We start from the raw sequence: 19,942 nt of genomic DNA on the forward strand, positions 1-19,942 counted from the left end.
ATTTCATTTCAGGGTATTTTTAAGATTCTTCCAACAGATTACTTGGAATGGGTCTCTGAGAAGCATTACTCCAGTCCACAGACAGAGAATATTTTGCTCAATTCAATAACATACCCAAGGCAGATTCCAGGCACTCATCTTTTAATTTAAGCTACTGCTTCATGTTCTCCAGGTTGGAGGTCATTTCAAAAGGTTTCACTTTCCATTGAAAGGAGGAGGAGGAGATTGCAGGCATAAGGTGCTTTTGAAATGTGTGTCTATCTTAGTTGTTTGCCCTGCCTTGAAGGTCTAAAGATCTCTGGAGGTGAGGATATCACCACACTGCTGTCCTAGAAGACTTTTTAGGGATTAAAACAGGTGTAAAGTATACTATAAGATTCCTAAGGATGCTATACACATGGGCATCTTTCAAGCCATACTGCAGCAAACACTGTAGGGCACTGCAGAATAAATGCACAATCCCAAGTTCACAATAACGTTGTTATGAAAACATCTGGACATCCCTAACAGCTTACAAGTCATTCATGCTCATAGCATTAAATAGAATGGGCTGAAAGACTGACTTAAAAATAATTACCTATTTTAATGATTGTTCCAGGGCTTTTATTATGGATGAAGTTCTTCATTGTGAACAAAGATTGTTTTTTGTTTGTTTAAGAAGAAGAACCACTGGGCTCCTCTGTCATGTCTCTTTCTGCACCTGAAAAGTGTTGGAAGTTATGAAATCACTGAAATATCTGGAATTTAAAAACACTTCCTCTCTCCTGGAAGGCTGCCCCTTCTATGAATTAAGGAGCAATCAGTACTTTTTCCACATGTCCTCAACAGCTTTGTTTGCTTCCTTTACTTTTTGACTCTCTGCAGAGGAGGACCTTAGTTCTCCTCTCTTCTCCAGTTCAAAGATTAACAGTGAAAGGCTTGGCTGGGTTTCAAATTGCTGGGTCCATTTCAAAGGCTGCTCTAGAAGATTTTCTCCCTTGTTCATCCAGCCTCCTTCCACCCTGCTGCACCAGCTTCAACTGCTTTGATTTGAAAACAGAACATCAGAAGGGCAATCTGCCTTTACTACTAAGGGAGCATATCTCATTCTACTTATAGGGCTTATGGTAGGACAGCAAGCCAATTATCTTCCTTCCTTCCCTCTCTTTCTTTCTACTTCTATGTGTTTCAGCAAGCAAAAAGATGGGTACTGAGGAAAGAGAGGAAACTTTTCCAGCCTAGGGAGGGTAAAAGACACAGAAAAAACAGTTGTGCCATTGCTTGGTTTACTGGAAAAAGAACCAGTACAGGGCAGGCAAGGAAGTGCATGGAGAGGTCAGTTGGAAACCAACAAGATCAAAGCTTCACCAGGGTTAATTAATAGTATAGCCAAAGCAAAATGAAACCCAGTTCAGGAGATCAAGGATAGTACAGATGTCATAATCACCTCTATTTTTATGATCCCTCAGACCAGTAGGATGACTAATAGCTACAGAAAATCATATGGGTGTTAATCAGGTAGTAAACAAGAATTTACATATATATATATGAAAAAAAACATGCAATATCCTGGCACAACCAGGACATCCTAGAATTATAGGGCAATCAGAATTTGGCATTAAATCAGAAATAATAATAATAATAATAATAATAATAATAATAATAATACACTCTGTACAATAGGAGAGAGAAAAAGAAATAGGAGAAAAAACTCAGATGTCTCCTGCTGGAGAATGCTCACTTTCAGTCAGGGAGAATTTGATTACTTCGGGTCTTGATCAGATAAAGCATGGTGTACATAAAATTCATTTGATTATCTAGGAACACTTTTAATATGAGACTTTATTGATCAGTTGGGTGAGTCATGCCAGAAGACATAGTAAAATAAAAGATTGGAATTCCACCAAAGACCCAAGTTGGTATAAAAGGAAACTGCTTCATTGGTACAACTTGCCCACTCTTGTTAATATGGATTAGAAGCTGGGGTTTCATGCGGAAATGTTCCCAGCTTTCTCATAAAAAGTCTGGAATTTAAGCAGAAATCTGCACACAAGCAGCTGTTCTGCCACTGAGGTAGACTCATTCCCTTAATATCTTCCCTGATAAAATTCTAACTCGGCACATGATTTACATAATCACAGTCTAGTTTTATTCATTCTTCAAAATATATCTAATATTCCACACAAATATGCATGTATTAGTACCCCAAAACTTAGTGACTGGCTGATTGAAATGCCCTTTGTTTTCTTTGAATTGAAACAGGCAAAGGGAAAACACAGGGCATATTGAAATGCCAATGGTTTATTACAAGGCAATTTAATTCCTTACTAGGAGAAATTTGTCAGCAAAATGATGTTAATTTTGAGCATTTATTGTATGGAAGAGAAATCAATGAGTTTCAAACTCTTTCTCTGTTTGTTTCAAACTATTGGCCCACATTTATAAGAAGATCAGGTAATTTGGGAAAATAATATTTCTTCCTGTTGCCACAGTTAATGAGGCATGAGGAACCATTGACTGTTGGTTCATCAAGCATATCAGATGAATCACTGACAAAAGCATTTTTTTTTTCCCTTCAAAATGAAGCCCAGCTGTGGCAACCAGTCCCTGCAGATTTTCTTCCATGCCACCATTCGGAGACTTCTCCACTTCCCTAACATTTTAGTCATTTTAGTATCAATGGAAGAAACTGAATCAACTTTTTTTAGAGTCCTGTTTGAATGTCTGGGTGTGGCTATGGAAAGGGACAAGGAGAGGAATTTGAAAAGAGGGGTGGAGAATCAGCCATTAAAGTTAATAGTTTTATCAGCTAGCACACATCTGAACAAGGACAGCCATTTGGGGGGGAAAGCCCATTTGTCAACATTTGAATTTAGTTGTTTACTTGCTGGATCTCTCTGGACAAACAAATCCAGCCACAGCCAGATGCAACGTGTCTGTTTTGATAAGCTGAGCTAACAAAGACTCCCACTTGTCAATTATCCATGGATCCAAGTGGGGGGAGGGGTTTGCCCCTCCCATCTTAAAAACAGCTCTGTAAGGTTAGAATCACATACCCAAATATAGTCTAAGGGTACATTCATTAAGCCTATAATCAAATTAGGCACAGAAAATTACTTTTCATGTAAATGAAGCAGCAAGCATTTTTATCTTAGTCACTTTCTCTGGTTGTATCATACTCTTTCCTTGCATTAAACTCTCTAGATCAGACTTTCTCAACTTTTTGACCCTGGAGGAACCCTTGCAATATTCTTCAGGCCTCAGGGACCCCCTGCACATTCAGGCTCAAGTACAGGTAAAGAGAATAATACAAAATTATTATATTCATTTCATGGGTAGGTCTGCATATATGCATTAACAGTGTTCTTAAACCTAAAATCATGAATTAGGAATGAAACTTACCTCTTTAATGTGAAGTTGCCTGAATTTGAAATATTTTTAAAAAAATAAATAAATCATGATCTCCCAGGGAACCCCTAGTGATCTCTTGCAGAACACTAGGGTGCCACAGAACCCTGGTTGAGAAACCCTGAACTAGTGGCTCATTAGGAGAATAGCTCCCAAATGCAAAACAATCCAGGAATTCTACTTTTAACCCCAAACTAGAACCCCCCCCACCAAAATCCTATAAAATATAAGTATTTGAAGGAAGGCACACTAAGCATCTAGTCCTAAGGCACTTCCAAGAAGACCATAGAACAGAAGGTTATCCTCTCCCAGAATATTGTATGAATCTCAGTGCAGCACTTCAAAAAAAAAAAAATCCAAATAAATCTCTTTCCCCATCAGCAGAATACCTTCACATGCGTGTGTATGTGTCATAGGCACACACTCCTCATGGATAACATACCCTCACTTATTCCTACATGTAGACAATCCTACATACATATTCTTTTACACATTACACATTACACATTCCCCTAGCTCCAACACCTGCCTGGAAATACTGCTGCTCCAAGAAGCAAAAGATTCCTTAAGGAATCAGCCAGCCTCTACATTTGGATGGATGGATGGATGGATGGATGGATGGATGGATGGATGGATGGATAAATAATAATAATAATAATAATAATAATAATAATAATAATAAAACTTTCCATTGTATTAATATTTAGGAATATAATTTTGTACGTGTGTGTGCATGTTGACCCATGCATGCATTTGTGAAAACGAGACTTAACAAGAAGCAATCTGAAGCCTTTTTCAAATCAAGTCATGTGGACTGCCTGTCAAGAGTCATGCCATTTTCTTGGCAAGGTATGGAAGTGGTTTACTACTGTCTTCTTCTTAATTTTTTTTCAGGTTCTGGTCTAGCCTATCTCCTTGGAATTTCCTGGTGTTTCCTATTCAAGAATAACCAGGTCCAGTCCAGCTTAACTTTTTGAGATCAGCCAAGGGTGTAATCACTTCGCTTGAATACAAAACAATTCTCAGTTGTGTGAGGAGTAATATTTATGATAGAAAAAAGCCAAAACAGACTGAAAAAAAAACCACTATTATTCATTCTAGTCATACGTTATGTATATGGAAGTCTGTGTGCAACCACATATCCCTATATTTCAATTTCTATCTCTCTATCTATATAAATGTACAGTATATCTATCCATACAGTAGCGCTACTTTTTAACAATAGTTTGAACCAAGTTTTAGCACTCACTATTTAAAATTTCATATAGTCATAAAAGTTTAATATTGTTCTAGCAGTGGTGATTAACATATCACTCAATGAGAAGGAATAAGAAATTAACATATCCCTCAATGAGAAAGAAAGGGGGGGAATTAAAAAAGAAAAGAAGGAAGGTGAGATGATCTAAATCATTGGAGAACATGAATACCACCTTGATGTGGGCCTGAGGCTGATGGCTGATTCACTCTTATGTTATTTATCTTTACATCAGTTTTTCACCCAAATACATTGTTCACCAGGAAAAAGAAATGCAGCAAGGTTTGTAGGATTGAAGCTAATTCTCAGATGAGAATTAATCTCACTAAACACAATATAACTTACTTCCTGGTAGGCATGGATGGATTATAGTGTAAATGTTACAGGAATGTGGCCAAGAGCTATTTCAACAGGAGATCTATCAATAGTATAATTTGAAAATCATGGATAACATTTCACCCAAAACAAGGAAACGTCTCCTTCAGGACTTCTGGTAATTTCATCCACATGGTTCATACAGTTTTCTTGGCTTCAGGATGGAAGTGGTTTGCCTTCTTATGGGAATATTCTTATTCTCAGTATTATTTTACCTTTTTCCTCAACATTTCTTCTATTCTGACAGTCTGGCATTCCTTGGAGGATCCCATCCAAGTATTAACGAGGCCTGTCCTTGCTTAGCTTCCTGGTTCAGCTGATTTAGATTCTACTACATCCTGATACCTATAAATCAGAACCTAGGTATTTAATTTTTTAAAAGAAGTATCTTACTAAAAAAAAAAAAAAAGAGGAAGTATGCAGTAAATATTTAGCATTTTCTCAGTGCAGTTTCACATTTACTTGGAAAGATATCCTCCCAAACCTAATGGGGCTTCCTCCTATCTATGTCTATGTCATTTATATCTATACCTATACCTATACCTATATCATCCACTGTATATCTGTATCTGTATTTATATCTTATCTGTATCTATATCTGTATATGCACACATACACATACATTACATACATGCACACATATTCATATTTTATTTTAGTTTGTGCACACACACACACACACACAGGACTGGAGCCTCAGGAGAGAATTCAGCTGAGAATTCAGTCCATTTTTCAAGGAAATTACTAACATTTGCAAAGAGTTTTGAGACTTGAAAAACAAAAAATGAATATGAGAGAAAGGGAGTTTTGAGTACTTAGTTTCAAAAAGTGTGGGATGAATGGTTTTATATTGTACCATTTTTCACTTTCTAATTAGGGTTTCAATTTATTTTTGTGACAGATTCCTTGCCTTTAATAGATCTTGGATGGCTCAGGAAAATATGGTTCTCTCCCTGTTGCAAATGGTTGTGTGTATTAGAATGGAACCATAAAATTGAGATTAAAATAAAATGACATAAAATAAACATTTTCCAATTTTCAGATGGAATGAAAAAAATGGAGTTTTTAAAATAAATGTATTTGATTCCCAGTTTTGAAAATCTTTTCTGTTTAAACACTACTCCCAAAATTCTTGAATTGTCTTCTCCCCAGATTTGGCAAGAACTAGATTACACATTCTCTGGTAACAACCAGGATCAGGAAGATAACCCAGATAAATCATTATACTGTTGCTGAATCTCAAATAGATTTTAAAAAGTCTTCTTCATATCCATCAAGTCTCTTGATGGATTTTCTTGGCAGCAATATATAAAAGTGACTTTTCATCTTCTTCCTCCAGGATGAGGATGGATGGTTAATAATGTTTACTTCAGTCCAACAATCCAGTCTTTATAATGACAGGCCTGCATATAGAAGGCCCTATAGAAGCTGTGCAGTACCCAAAGGGTTGAGGTTATAAATTGGAGCCCCATTCAATGGAAAAAAGCTTAAATTGGCACACTTCTGACTTGAACAAAGACCTGAAGGCTTTCCTGAAGCTCACTAAAGTTTATGAAAGTAACACTGCATCACTTGTCTGGCCTACAAACTCCCTATTTATTTATTTTCTGATTTATTATGAAAAGACTCTTTAAAAGGATCTAAGGGACACTAGAAGAAATATCCAAGGTTACCTACTGTACATTTGGTTTTCATAGAAGAATGTGAAGGGCGCACTTGAGTAGGACCATCAGATTGGGAAGCAAGGGGTTAGAGTTTTGCTGCCCTCTAGAGATCCTCTGAATTGCTGCAACCCAGGACTGGTAGCAGAAGAAATTAATGGCCCACTCCAGTCTGTTTCTCACCAATGCCAGAATCAGGCTTATTCTTTATAGTCAAATACCACATAGGATTACCTCTCCTGTTCCATTTCTTAGTGAACTAATGGAGCATGACAGAATCTGCATCCTTTGCTTTGGCTTCTCAGTCATTTCCCTTGCATTAAAAGTATCAATATATTAATCAGGAGCAGTATGAAATGAATCCAGCAGTGAGATTAGGGAATTAACTTGAAAAAAATGACTTTTCAAAAGCTGCCAAGGATCAGCACACTGAAAAATAAACAGGTGCCTCTTCAGAGCAAGAAAATAAGTAGTTATACAACATGATTTCAAGTGGAAAAAGTATCCTGTTCTCCATAGTATCTGAGCACTCAGTTAATTAATCATAATCCCTGCTCTCCAAGCATGGTAAGTTCTGGATTCCTTAGAAGTTAACAAAACTTCTTCCTTCTTTGTGTGTCTGCAGTTGCATCTCTAGGTGCTTTCAGACAAAATGAAATGACCTACCTGAGGCCATGTTTCTGCTTGGAACTAACCATGGCAGAAACATCTCCTGGCAGCACCAGGAGATGCTTCCCCCCTGCCCCCTGCTGTTGAAGAGGACAATACAAGAGAAACAGGGCTGTTGCTCATCAGATAAACACAACGCCTGTAAAAATTCCAGAGCAGCAGGAGGGCTTGTAAATCTTTTGATCTCATTGCCAAGGGAGAGACAGAAGATTGCAAACTCACATCAAGAGATGCTTCTAAGTGTGATTTTGATTAATCTATATTTAGCCTGAATTACCCTCTCCCCTTCAAAGACTTCAAGTGCCATCTCAAAATAGAACTATAATACATATTTACATTGGTATAGGGAAAACATTGACAGTATCTGCCTGGTGATTGATATTATGAACACAGCTTCAGATAAATGGGAATCAGGTATTCTAATGTTGTCATTTGCTGGAAAAACCTTCGATATGATCCAGCTTGCATGAATGGCATTCTAAGAAGATATGAGTTTCCATTGTCTCTTGTTTACTGGACTCCACTTTGATACTTGTGTCCTGTGACTAGAACTGTTACACATTGATTTGTCTTTCAAACTAATAAATTATATTGCAACACTCTAAATCTTGCATTTTGTATTTGAACCATTGGCTTCTTCTATTAGCCAGTCTCAAGATAATAAAGGCATGAATATAAATTGTTTTTATATGGTGATTTTTTAGCTATTCTTAATTGTGCAATATCATTACCAAAGTTTAAGAAAGTTATACAGCAAATAATAATAATAATAATAATAATAATAATAATAATAAACAAAGTGATAGAAAATGAAGAAGCCAAAGTGCTCTGGGACTTTAGAATTCAAACAGACAAGCACCTGCCACACATCACCCAAGATTTAACAATTGTTGATAAGAAAGACAAAGAAGTCTGGATAGTGGACATTGCAATGCCTGGAGAGAGCAGAATAGAAGAGAAAATACCAAGAATAATAGGCCCCTTGGGTGTAATTCCAAAACATCTGCAGCACCACTTGAACACCATTGGCATTGACAAAACTCACTTACAAAAGGCAGCTTTACATGGAACATCTTACATCTTGCGACAATACCTTTAACACCATCAGATAACAATATCTGCCTATCCTAGGTCCTTGGGAAGGACTCGATAGGTGGATAAAAATACCAGATCTAGTCTAAATATCTGGCTGATTGTGTGAAGATGATGATGAGGATACCAAAAGACCTTGGAGGACACTTAGAAAATCTGCGCATTGACAAAATTCCCATCTGTCAATTATAAAAGGTCGCATTGCTTGGATCCACACATTTACTACACTGATCCATTACAACATCCTAGTTTTTGGGAAGAACTCGATGCGAATGAAGGCCAACACCAGCTAAAGAACTAGCAACTGTTGTTGTATATTATAAATAATAATAATAATAATAATAATAATAATAATAATAATAATCTTGTTAAAATTATACAACTGTATGGTTTATATTCCAGTTATACTATTAATTGAAATAAGTCTACTTGATTGCCTTCGGTATCTACTATATCTACAGATTACTATAGGAGAGTAAGATTAACAATTCTACAGAAATTGTAAACTACCTGGGTTTTCACCTTTCTTGAAATATATCACAATATGTTGACTTAAATATGTCCAAATGGATAAATGCAATTTCAATAGATGCTACTCAATGGTTAATACTCCCATTAAGTGGAATAAGTTTAATGTGATTGAAATGAATGTAATATTGAGGTTAATGTATGTTTTAGGAGGGATTCCAATGGTAATTCCTATTAGACATTTTAGTATAAAGGAATGTAGACCTGGCCTTGTGAATGAGGGAGGAATGAACAAACCGTTAAGGAGAGGTTCAGAAAAAAATTACTCCTGAGAAATGGACAGTATGGGAAAGAAACTCAAAATTATCTCACCTTGATTTTGTTTGATGTAAGTTTGATATAATTTGTGATGGGCTTTCAAGAATCTCTTGAATTTATAGTTTACAAAAGATGCTGCATTTCAGCCACATTTACAAACAGTTCCTCTGCTGAAATTAGCATGAGAAAAGTTTTACTTTCCCTGTAAACAGGGATGTCAGGTCATGAATTATTCAAGGATATTCAGAGCACAGTCCCAATCACTAGACTACCCTGGTAATTACTAAATCTGGGCTGATTGTACTTCACTAATTTAGAATCTGGTTTATTTTGTTCTCCCCCCCCCCCACCCCCAGCTTGGAATAAGAATCACCAATATGGGGATCCAACCTCATTACAAAGAGTAAAGGCTCTCTCTATCTCCCCAAATCCCACGTTCCAGCAGCAAATAGTGACATCCACGCTAGATATGAACCACTTTGGCTCTCAAAGCCAGATGTCATCCTAACCTCTAAATAAGTTACAATGAGAGCAAGAAGGTGCTGTTGCTCAGAGTGGAACAAAGCAAAGATCTCCCACCTCTGTCTTGGGCCTGCAGAAGCTGTCCATGCCCAGCAGGAGCCTAGTGGAAAACATGCTTGTCATGAAAAGGAGATAAGTGGCTCATCAGGGCATTGGGCCAGTGAAGTCAAGCATTTCCATGTTCCATCAGCTTCAACTTAAGTTAAGACTGACCATTCAGGAAACTTTATAGGAATTAGATATACTTGTTTATAGCTGCATCATGTCTACAGAAAATATAACTGAAAGAAGGATGAGGATTACGTTTAATTAATCGCAATATGTTCTTATTGCATCAGACAATAAAGGTTAATCCGATAACTTCCAGGACTCCTGGATTATAGCATTCCTTCAAACTGGTGCTATTGTGACACATACAGTTTGCATTTTTTCTCCCTTTAAAAGGAAAAATAACTTTGCATTTTTTAAACAAAGGAAAGAAAAGGAAACAGAATGAGTGCTAACCAAATAAAAAACAAAAAACTCCTCTTTTGACCTGGAGGAGTTAATTAGCAATTGATTCAGATTAGCTTTAGACAGATTTTTGTCTTTAATGATTTTGAACAGCATCCTTTGGGGCTCTGCTATGAAAATGTAAATGACAAAGGGAGAAGAAGAAGAAGAAAAAAAACACCCCAGAGCAGAAAGTAAACATTGAGTTAGTGTTTGTTGAATTGTGATTGTTGTTTTTGCAACTTTGGAAACTTAAATTTCAAAACTTTTAATGATAATACAGAAGATAAGACAAGACAAGACAGGACAAGAAAAGAAAAGAAGTAAGCCCAAATAGCATCTAATGTTATCTAGGCTCACTAAATGCCAAGTGGCATGAATTTATAGTGCAATTTATCATATGATACAGATAAGACACCAGAATGGGTAAACTGACAGGTTTAACTGATGACACTAAGTAAAAATACAAGCAGTGTATTTGTTTTTTTAAAGCATTCTGGGATAAGGATATGCATGTCTTTCCTTCCCCCCCCCCTTTTTATTTTTCTTTTTTATAAGGGATTACAGGAACAGAGCAAGTTAAAACAGAGCTGGGGCTGCCACAGTTTATATGGCTATGAACAATGAAAGTTTGTTGTTTCAGAAGTTCATTGCTACAAGTCTTATCTATTTGCTTCCAGAACTGGCTACCTATGTGCACATTCAAATGCCCTGTCCCACTCTGGTGTGACAGCAAAATATATCCAGGATGAAATACACAAATAAGATTGGTTTTGGTTCTAGATGACTAAGAGGCTATTAAGCAGACAGTTTCACTTCTCACCCCATTGATGTGGTCAACGTCTCTCCAATGGCTTGTCCCATAGGATGAAATATTTGCCCTGCACACAAAGAAACTGCAGAAGTTGAGAGAAAACCTAAGCCATAGGCAGCGTAAATAGGTGAAGGTTTGATCAACAATATGGAGGCTTTGCTTCGTAGATGGAAGGAAAGGCTTGAAACAAATTAGTCGATGTGCACATTGGGTGTGTAAAAGCAAAAGACAGAGGAAAAAGCCAGATGACACGGAAGCCAGGGTTTCAAACTAAGCCATGCAATTAATGAACTGGCATCTTGCTTACATCAAAAGTTCATGCCACAATTAATGCCTTCATTTATAAGATGTCACAGCATGTTTTGCTACTTAGGGCTAACTAATTAACAGAGGTACACTTCTGTCTCATGTGCAATCATCGCAATGTGTATGTGAATTGCACAGACTTTCCTAAGAAGGAGACAGTGTTCTGCTTCTGGGAAAGAAAAGATAGGCATTCTGCAATTGCCACAGAGGCAGACCGTATTGTTAGGTGCAGAACACACAACTGAGCATTTGGAAAATCCTAATTCCTTCCATCCATCCATCCATCCAATTTTATTCAGATGTTACATGGTGAGCCTTTTGTGGTCCATCTCAGCAAAAATCTCAGGAGCCAGAGGGATAACAGGATATCATTTCCAATATTAAATGATGGGATATTGGTGCCTTGCACAGCTCCCTTTCCATGTTTAGGAGTGCCACAATGAGCTTTGGAAACTCATTACAGTGGACCAAAGAATTACACAACCTAAGAAAAATTTTGCCCATTTAAATTACTTGTTCTGGTGGCAGAACTGAGCTTTATTATGGAGAGCAGTGATTCCCTCAGTGCAGCATTAAGTTACTTAGTTCTTAGCAGAGAGACTTCATTTCTTATTTATTTACAATGTTTGTATATTATCCTCATAACAATGTTCCCTGGGCAGCTTACAATAAAGCAACATAAAAATAATTTAAATACAAAATAGCACATAAAACCATACAATCAAAAGCAACATAAAGCATGACAACAGCATCCACAATACTTCCAAATTATACACACAGCTAAAAGCAAGACCCAGACAATGAATTATTTAGAAGGCCTGGATTCACAGAAAGGTTTTCATCTTGGAGAAAAGACCACATAAGTGGCCTCAACTTGGCCTCAAATGAACATTTCTGGAAAGGCTGTTTAATTCCCCACAAAACATGATCCCTGACTTGATTCTTTATTCAGCAGTCACACTGGGTCTCAGAAAAACATATTCCATATAGAACATGACAATCCCTGAAGCAACTTATTTCCAAATCATATCATATCAACATGGAGACACATTGGAAGCCAATCTAAATGTATTGATGATGAAGTCAGATTTCTCAGTTCCAGTTAAGCATACCTACTTGGGACCAAGTGCCATGTCCAATCAATTTATAAAAGCAGAACAATGTACTGTACAATATGTTACCTATAGACCAAATCATGGCTAAATAAGACCAAACTATCTTTATTCAGATGTTATCCCAAGCTAGGAAAAAGACAGAGGCATCATCTGAGTCTCCAATGATCATACAATCATAGACTCATAGGGTTAGACAGAATTTTGGAAGTCTTCTGATCCAACCTCCTGCCCAAAGCAGGGTGTAAGCACTGACACCTTTAGTTCCAATGAAGACCCATCTCATGCACAGAAGTGAAATGCAGATTCTAGGTTTAATGAAACATGTGTTCAGAGCAAGAGAAAAAGCCATGATTGAGGAGAAAGCACCAAATGGCTTCACTAAAAGTCTCTACAGTCCATCCCCCATTTCTTTGCAGATCCATTCCCATCTATCTTCCAACGATCAGTTTTTCTCCAGGCACAAATATCTCCACCAGCGTGACCCTGATTGCAGGCAACTGGCTCAAGCAACAGCAATTTGCATTCCTGCCAGCCACCTCTCCCCCTCCTTTTTTGACATGAAGTAAATTATCATGGCAGGCACACATGGTCAAACGATGCAACCATCCTTGGATGTGAGGGGGAGCCTGACACAGGGTTTCTAAGACTATCCCAGTCAAGTGGCTGTCTACTCTTTGCTTGAAAACCTCCAAGGATAGAGATCTCAGGATCCTAGGAGGCAAGCTGTTTTACTGCTTAAAGCTTTCACACACCCTGACACACCTGTGACAAATTCACACAACTTTGGGATTATTCAGTGTATTATTTTTCTTTCTCTAGGCATTATCCATTTTGATCCTGTTCCAAAGGCTGGGAAACTTTTCTATCTATAGGCAACATTATATGATTCTGGATGTCCTTCCTACCAAATCTTGAAATCCCTGAGATTTTCAAGATCTTGTTTGGTACTATCAAAAGCTTTGGGGTGAGCATTTTGTTAAGACTAAGAGATTTGAAGTTTGCCAATTTCTGGAGTAGTGCTACACTTGACTGATAGATAAAGGCAAGAGAATAATTTCTCTGCTTGAAGGCAAATAATTCAAAAGTTGTATGTGCTCATCTTGAGTAGGTAATCCTGCTTTATTTTGGGTCTTACTATCCTAAAGAATATGCAGTCAGATGGTGATCCTCAATTCAGCACTAGAGACTAAAATAATATGTCTGCCTTCTCTTAATGTTGGTTGACATGCAAGCAGCATCTCACCCAATAATGCCCCAATCTCTCTCTTTCCCTCTCTTTTTCTCACATGATCTGACATGACCTTGGAGTTCTTTTCTGATGGATCTCACAAACCATTATAAACTTGTGAGATGCCCACAAAAAATGTATTTGTGCGGTGTAGGATGTGTGTCCAACCTTTATTTTCTGGCCACTTTGTACAGTAGATGTTCTACAGTACACATCTGGTGAAACTCAGAATGGGGACACAAACTTTTCATTAAAAATCTTTACTGATTTTACCAGTGCTGGACAGCTCTTCTGCACTGAAATCCTGCTAAAATCTATCTCTTTCCCCCCTTCTCCTATAAACCGACTGCAATCATTTACATTAGAATCAGCAAAAAAAACCCTGAATCTTGACCAAAGGTTGTTGGTGGATTTAATTTTGATGTGGTAAATCTGCATGTTTCTTATTATTATGAGGATCTTTTCTAGATCTGGTGTAACTCGAGAACATTTTTAATTGTATCAATAAAATCAGAGTTGATCTCAAGGTATCTGTTGTTCTTAAATGCTGGAAGTGGACTAATCTCTCCTTTGAGTCAAGTTTGACTTCTGGCAATTTCATGGACATGACCACTGCCACCTCTGGTAGTTTATCATTTGCAGCTCTTGGATTCCTAAGGGTCTCCCAACCAAGTATCAACCTGGTTTACTCTATTTGGCTGTTTTTAAGATCAGTCACAGTTGGCAGGGTGTTGCCTTAGGTTGGATCTAGACCAAAATAAAATGTGTAGATATTTGTTATCTGTTTCACTTCCCTGATCAAAATTGCATTGCTTTCTCTTTCAGAAAATTTTGTGTGTATGTGTGTGTGTGTGTGTGTACACACACACACACACTGTGTATATGTATACTGTATATAAAATGTGTCACTAGATCAACCTTGGCAACTTTAAGATGTGTGGGCTTCAGTTCCTAGAATTCCCCAGCCAGCCAGATTGTAATAGATTATAATGACATTGCAATATACTGTATTATTCTTACATACTGATGTTCAAATTAAGTGTTTTTGGTCATTTATCTGCAACTTCTATATTGCTATCAGTTTACGCTAGTTAGAAATTATTCTGTATTATGTGAACTAGGTTATAATGGAAGATTCACTTCTATATTGAGTTTTTTTCCCCCCTACAAATAATATCCTGAACTGACACTTTCTATTTTTTTTTTTTAAAATAAGCTTATGAATTTCCCCTAAGGACAAATGATAAGCAATCTATTTACAATTTGGTGTGTGGAAAACATTTTCTCGGCTGATATTAATATCTACGCTGAGAGATTTCATTAACGGCTAAATACCACATTATTTGTATTTAAAGTCTAGATTTGCTATATTTCTCTCCATGGGGCTTCTTTTCACCTTGCCACATTCAGTGCATATTTGTCTTTATTGTATGAAAATGAACAATCAAGCAACAGTTTCCTCATTACCCACTGATACAGCTGCCCAGTTATTATTTTTACTTATTATTTTATTATTTTGTCAGGCCTGGGGGTCTTTGGGAATGGGAGGCATTCCTAGATGGCTCTGTTATTGACATTCTTGCTCTCTCCATGTGGTTGGTGTATTTTAATTTTTTTATATATATTCTTCTTTTAATAATTACTTGTATCTTTTTATATCAATTGCTTTTTTGCTTACTTAACTGTTGTTTTAATTTCACCGTTATATGCTGCCCAAAGTTGCCTTGTGTAAGATGGGCGGCCATATAAATGCAATAAATAGATAAATAAATAAATTTACGAATGCTTCAGTATTTCAAAGTCAGCATTTCAAGGTTTGACCAAGTTACTGGAGTAACTTGTCAGCTATCCAGCTACTCAAAGATTGTTATTACATTAACCCCACTGCAAATTAGACAGTGAGATATTTGCTGCATTCTGGCATCTGCTGCCAATTTATGTCCAGAGATTTAATGAATTGCAACAGAATGAAACATTGGTATGTTTGAGACAACCCCAAAGACATTGAAGCAACTTCTGTTGCAAATATATCCATCACAAGGGGTGCTGCGTGGTGCTTCTTGCAAGCTAGTAATAAGAGGATAAAAATGAGCAGGCTATGCTAATTTTTATTTGGGAAGTCAGTGTGAAGCATAATGTAAGATAAAATATGCTTCTATCAACTGTTGTAGGAATTGGGCATCCAGCTAAATATGGAACTTTATTCTTAGAACATTCAGCGAATAACAATAACTTTGCAATGACCACTGTCCTTCCTATAATTACCACAATTCATCATGGAGAAGGGGAAATGAGCACCAAATATCTATCATAAAATGATGTTCATGTTTAAAAGTACAATATTATTACCCAGATGCTCTTTCTTAAGAAATGTTATGCATATATATTATGCAGTGTATCTATCCAATTATGATAGTCTCAGAAAGCAAGAGATTAACTTGGTTCTTGTATAGTAAAAATAATAAGGATGATGCTATCACTGGTCAATTCCCCCCAAGAGTAGGAAATTCTACCCAGTTTGGTTTGATTGATGTTAATGCTTTGAGGCAGCTTACATCATCTCCATGTCAGCTGAGGGTTGAATGGAAAGTTGTGCCTCCAATATTATAAGTTGCCAACAGATGGCAGGGCTGATGTTCTACAAACTCTGATGTGTTCTTAGCATTCTTCCTTCACTTCAGTGGTCAGGACATTGCTGTGAGAAGAGGTTATGTGCTATTTGTAGTGAAATGGAAGCCTGTAGAGAGTTTTCATCAGTGTGCTTTCAGGGATGTACCATGACTGAATTTTCAGCCCTAGGAAGAAGGGACTGGAGAGCTACTTCGGAAAAATACTGCCCAAAACAACTGCAGGGGAGAGTCGCCAGGAGTCAAAACTAACTTGAAGGCACAACTTTATGGCTATCCCTACACCTTTGAAAAGTGGGCACTTCTGAGCAGATTCAAAAGTCATGATGCTGGATATTCTCCATGAATCACATTCCTCCAAGTTGGTTATTCATGTGATCAGCCTAATGATAGAAGAGCATAATATTTCAATATCATCACTTCTTTGTAAGCAAAGGATACTCTTCTAACAGAAATACATGGGTGAATTCTGTCTTTTGAAATTACATTACAGGTGCAGAACACTCCCTACACATGTGTTAGCCATGAAACTTAAATGTAATTGTAAATATTACCTCCCTTCAAGCACCATAGAAAAATAGAACAACTAGAATGGAAAGAACTGGAGCTACAGTTCACATATATGTTTGAAAGCAAGAGAGGAATAGGGACTAAATTCTTGTAAGTGTTAGCAACCAATTTTTCTTGAAAAGAAGGTGAATTTCTTATTCCTTGTAAGGCATTCAGTGCTGCTTTTTGATGGATATTGTTTTTCTTTAAAAAGTGCACTTCTTTAGAAAGTAGATTCACAATCCTCTTGCCTGATGTTTCGTCAACAAGCATAACAGATTTAAGAGTACCACATTTCAATAGAGAAGCAGGAAGACCTGTTCTGCTATCAGGATCAAGGGAGTATATCTATTTGTTCCTTCCCTCTGGAGCCCTTTTTGGCTCTCACTTTCCAGTAGTCCCGAGGAGGAGGGGATGATGACAGTCTCCCACCTCCCACCCCCAATAGTCAAATACGTAAGTTAATTAATGAGGATTTGGATCAAAGTCAGCATATGAGAGGAAGGGGCTACAATCCTTAGGACAGTAACCCATTCAAAATAAGAACAAGCAATGGCTGATTATTATTATTTTTTTTAACGTTTGAAGATGTTATTACCCCCTTTACACTGTCTTCAGTTCTAAGTTTATCTGTGCCACACACAAAACCTGCTGCCTCTTGTTTGCTTTAATTTGGCTCTTTTTTAAAGTATTCCTCGTGGGCATCCTACCTGGTCAATTTGCTCCCTGCCTGCTTTCCTTTAATTCAGTGATTTGTGCCTTATTCAATACTTCAAAGTTGATTTTTTTAATTAGGAATAAAGCCTAGAAGTTTTAAAAAGCTGCAATGGAAACCTGGGGAGGGGGGAACACATGCAGACCTCAAGCATGGAACAAGGAGCCACAAACAGCCCTCCCTGTCCATTTTGAGCCTCTACAAGCTCAAGACTCCAATGAGTCTTCTGGCACCTAAGATGTATCTTCCTGAAATGATGATGATGATGATGATGATGATGATGATGATGATGATGATGATTTAATAAGTTGTTTAGACTGAAAAGGTGCTACAGGACTCTTCACTGTTTTGTTTTGCAAGGCTGACACAATAGGGTGGTGTGTATCAGCCAAGGTGTGGTTTAAATTTGAGGTTCAAAAGTGGCAGAATTTGATTCAGATTTACAATTCAAGATTCAAGCAACAAGGTCCTATTTGAATCCAGGGAAGTTGTGGTTCTGTTACAGTTCTGACCATCAGAAGGGAAGGCATAAAGATCCCTGCAGCTGCTTTAGAAGAGATGGTGTGTAGCTTCTTTGGAGGCAAGAGTTATCCACACAGCTGGGGTTTCACTGTAATGAACTTGGGGAAAGTTTCCCCAGGCTTCCTTTAAAACAAAGGAAGGAGGGTAGAGGGCAAGTTGGCAGACTGACTTCCAGATTGTCAGCAAACAGCCTACAAATAGTTTGTGAACCAATGAGAAAGGAGTCTACTTAAAAAAAATAGATTCTTTAAAAAGTAGTCTCTTACTAAAGATCATGTACTCTTCTGGACTAGCTCTAATCATGTACTTTTCTGGACTAGTGGACTTGTTGCTGTGACTCATTCTCTGCTAGGAAAGTAATGGAACAACACCACAACAAAAATCTGAGGCAGATATTTGTTTTAATTGCCATGTACAGTATATAATCCACTATGATGTAAAGATATGCTCTGCATTATAAACGTAGAATGGTGAGTACAGTATTTAAGATCTATTCATGTAATGAATACATTTGAGACTATTTTACTTTCTTGTCCTCCAAGGGAACCCTACCTAAAGAATCTCTAGCAGAAAAGGGAGAACCAAAGACCAGAACATCACTCTTCTGACATGTCTGGAAGCTATTAATATCAGAGATCCCATCAAATCTCTCAAACACTCCATTTTTATCCATACATGGAAAGACAGCTACAATAATTACAAAATAATGAGGAATGGAGATCCCTGAATCTACAGTACATCACCACTTTAGATTCTGCAAAATCAGAAAACTCATCAAATCCTCAATCACTGTCAGCCTTGTGAGGTAGTCCAGACAGGAAGCACACCCAGAAGTACTTACTAGCTCTAAATTTATTGTAAGGTTTACATTAACCGAATCCTGGAAGTCTGAAAGCACATCTCTCCCCACTCACCTTTACAGTCCAAGAAACTAGGGAGGGTCCCTTCTGAGACATTTGCCAGGCCCCATTCCTGCTGCGGGCTCAGCTGCCTCTTGTCTGACCGTTGTCTAGTCTGTTGCTCTCCCAAGGTTGTTCCCACTACCATTACTATCACTTTCAAACCTCTCTGAAGCAATCTGAAGGTATCTCATTTTAGCTGAAGATTTGATACAAAGGTTGGCTTGAAAGAGTGATTTGATCAAATACCCTTCAAATCAAATCACCTCTTAGAAGCTTTGCAACTCCCTATAACACAGCTACCCTCCCTGGAATACTTTGAAGGCACTGATCCTTTATTAAACATCTTCATAGCAATAGAAAAACAAACTAGAATAAATTAGTCAGTCCCAAGTGGTCCTTCCTGAGAAACATAGCCTAAAAGCTTTTAAAGAAAAAACGTGAATCTACATTGAAATTACAAACACAAAAGGATTGCATACTACTGTTAGGCTTCACACTGATCTAAAAGTCTTGCACCCTTCTAAGCATTTATAACATATCGGACTTCCTAAATTGCCTACAAGTATATTGAGAAATACAATTAGATGCATAAAAAAGCTTTTAAAAGACTGGATTCTTATGCTCATGTTCCTGGATATTATCAAGAACCAGATGATCAAAAAAGCTTCTTTGTTTGGTAAAATGTGTTATAGTAATTGCACTTGAATAGTTCTTACGCCATTCCTCTATATCAGTTTCAAACTGGGTCAAAATGTCAAGCTATTTGTGCCTGGTAACTGATATTTTTACAAGAGAATCAGTTTGAAGAAAGGTAATCTTCCAAGATTCATCTTTCCTCAGTGAGCTACTGGGCACAAATAACTTGACATTTGGGGACAATTTAGGAGGACAAGGGGGACAAAGCAGTAATTGTTCTGCTTGATTT

Source organism: Candoia aspera, chromosome 5, assembly GCF_035149785.1.
Source record: "Candoia aspera isolate rCanAsp1 chromosome 5, rCanAsp1.hap2, whole genome shotgun sequence".
In the NCBI taxonomy this organism is placed as follows: Eukaryota; Metazoa; Chordata; class Lepidosauria; order Squamata; family Boidae; genus Candoia; species Candoia aspera.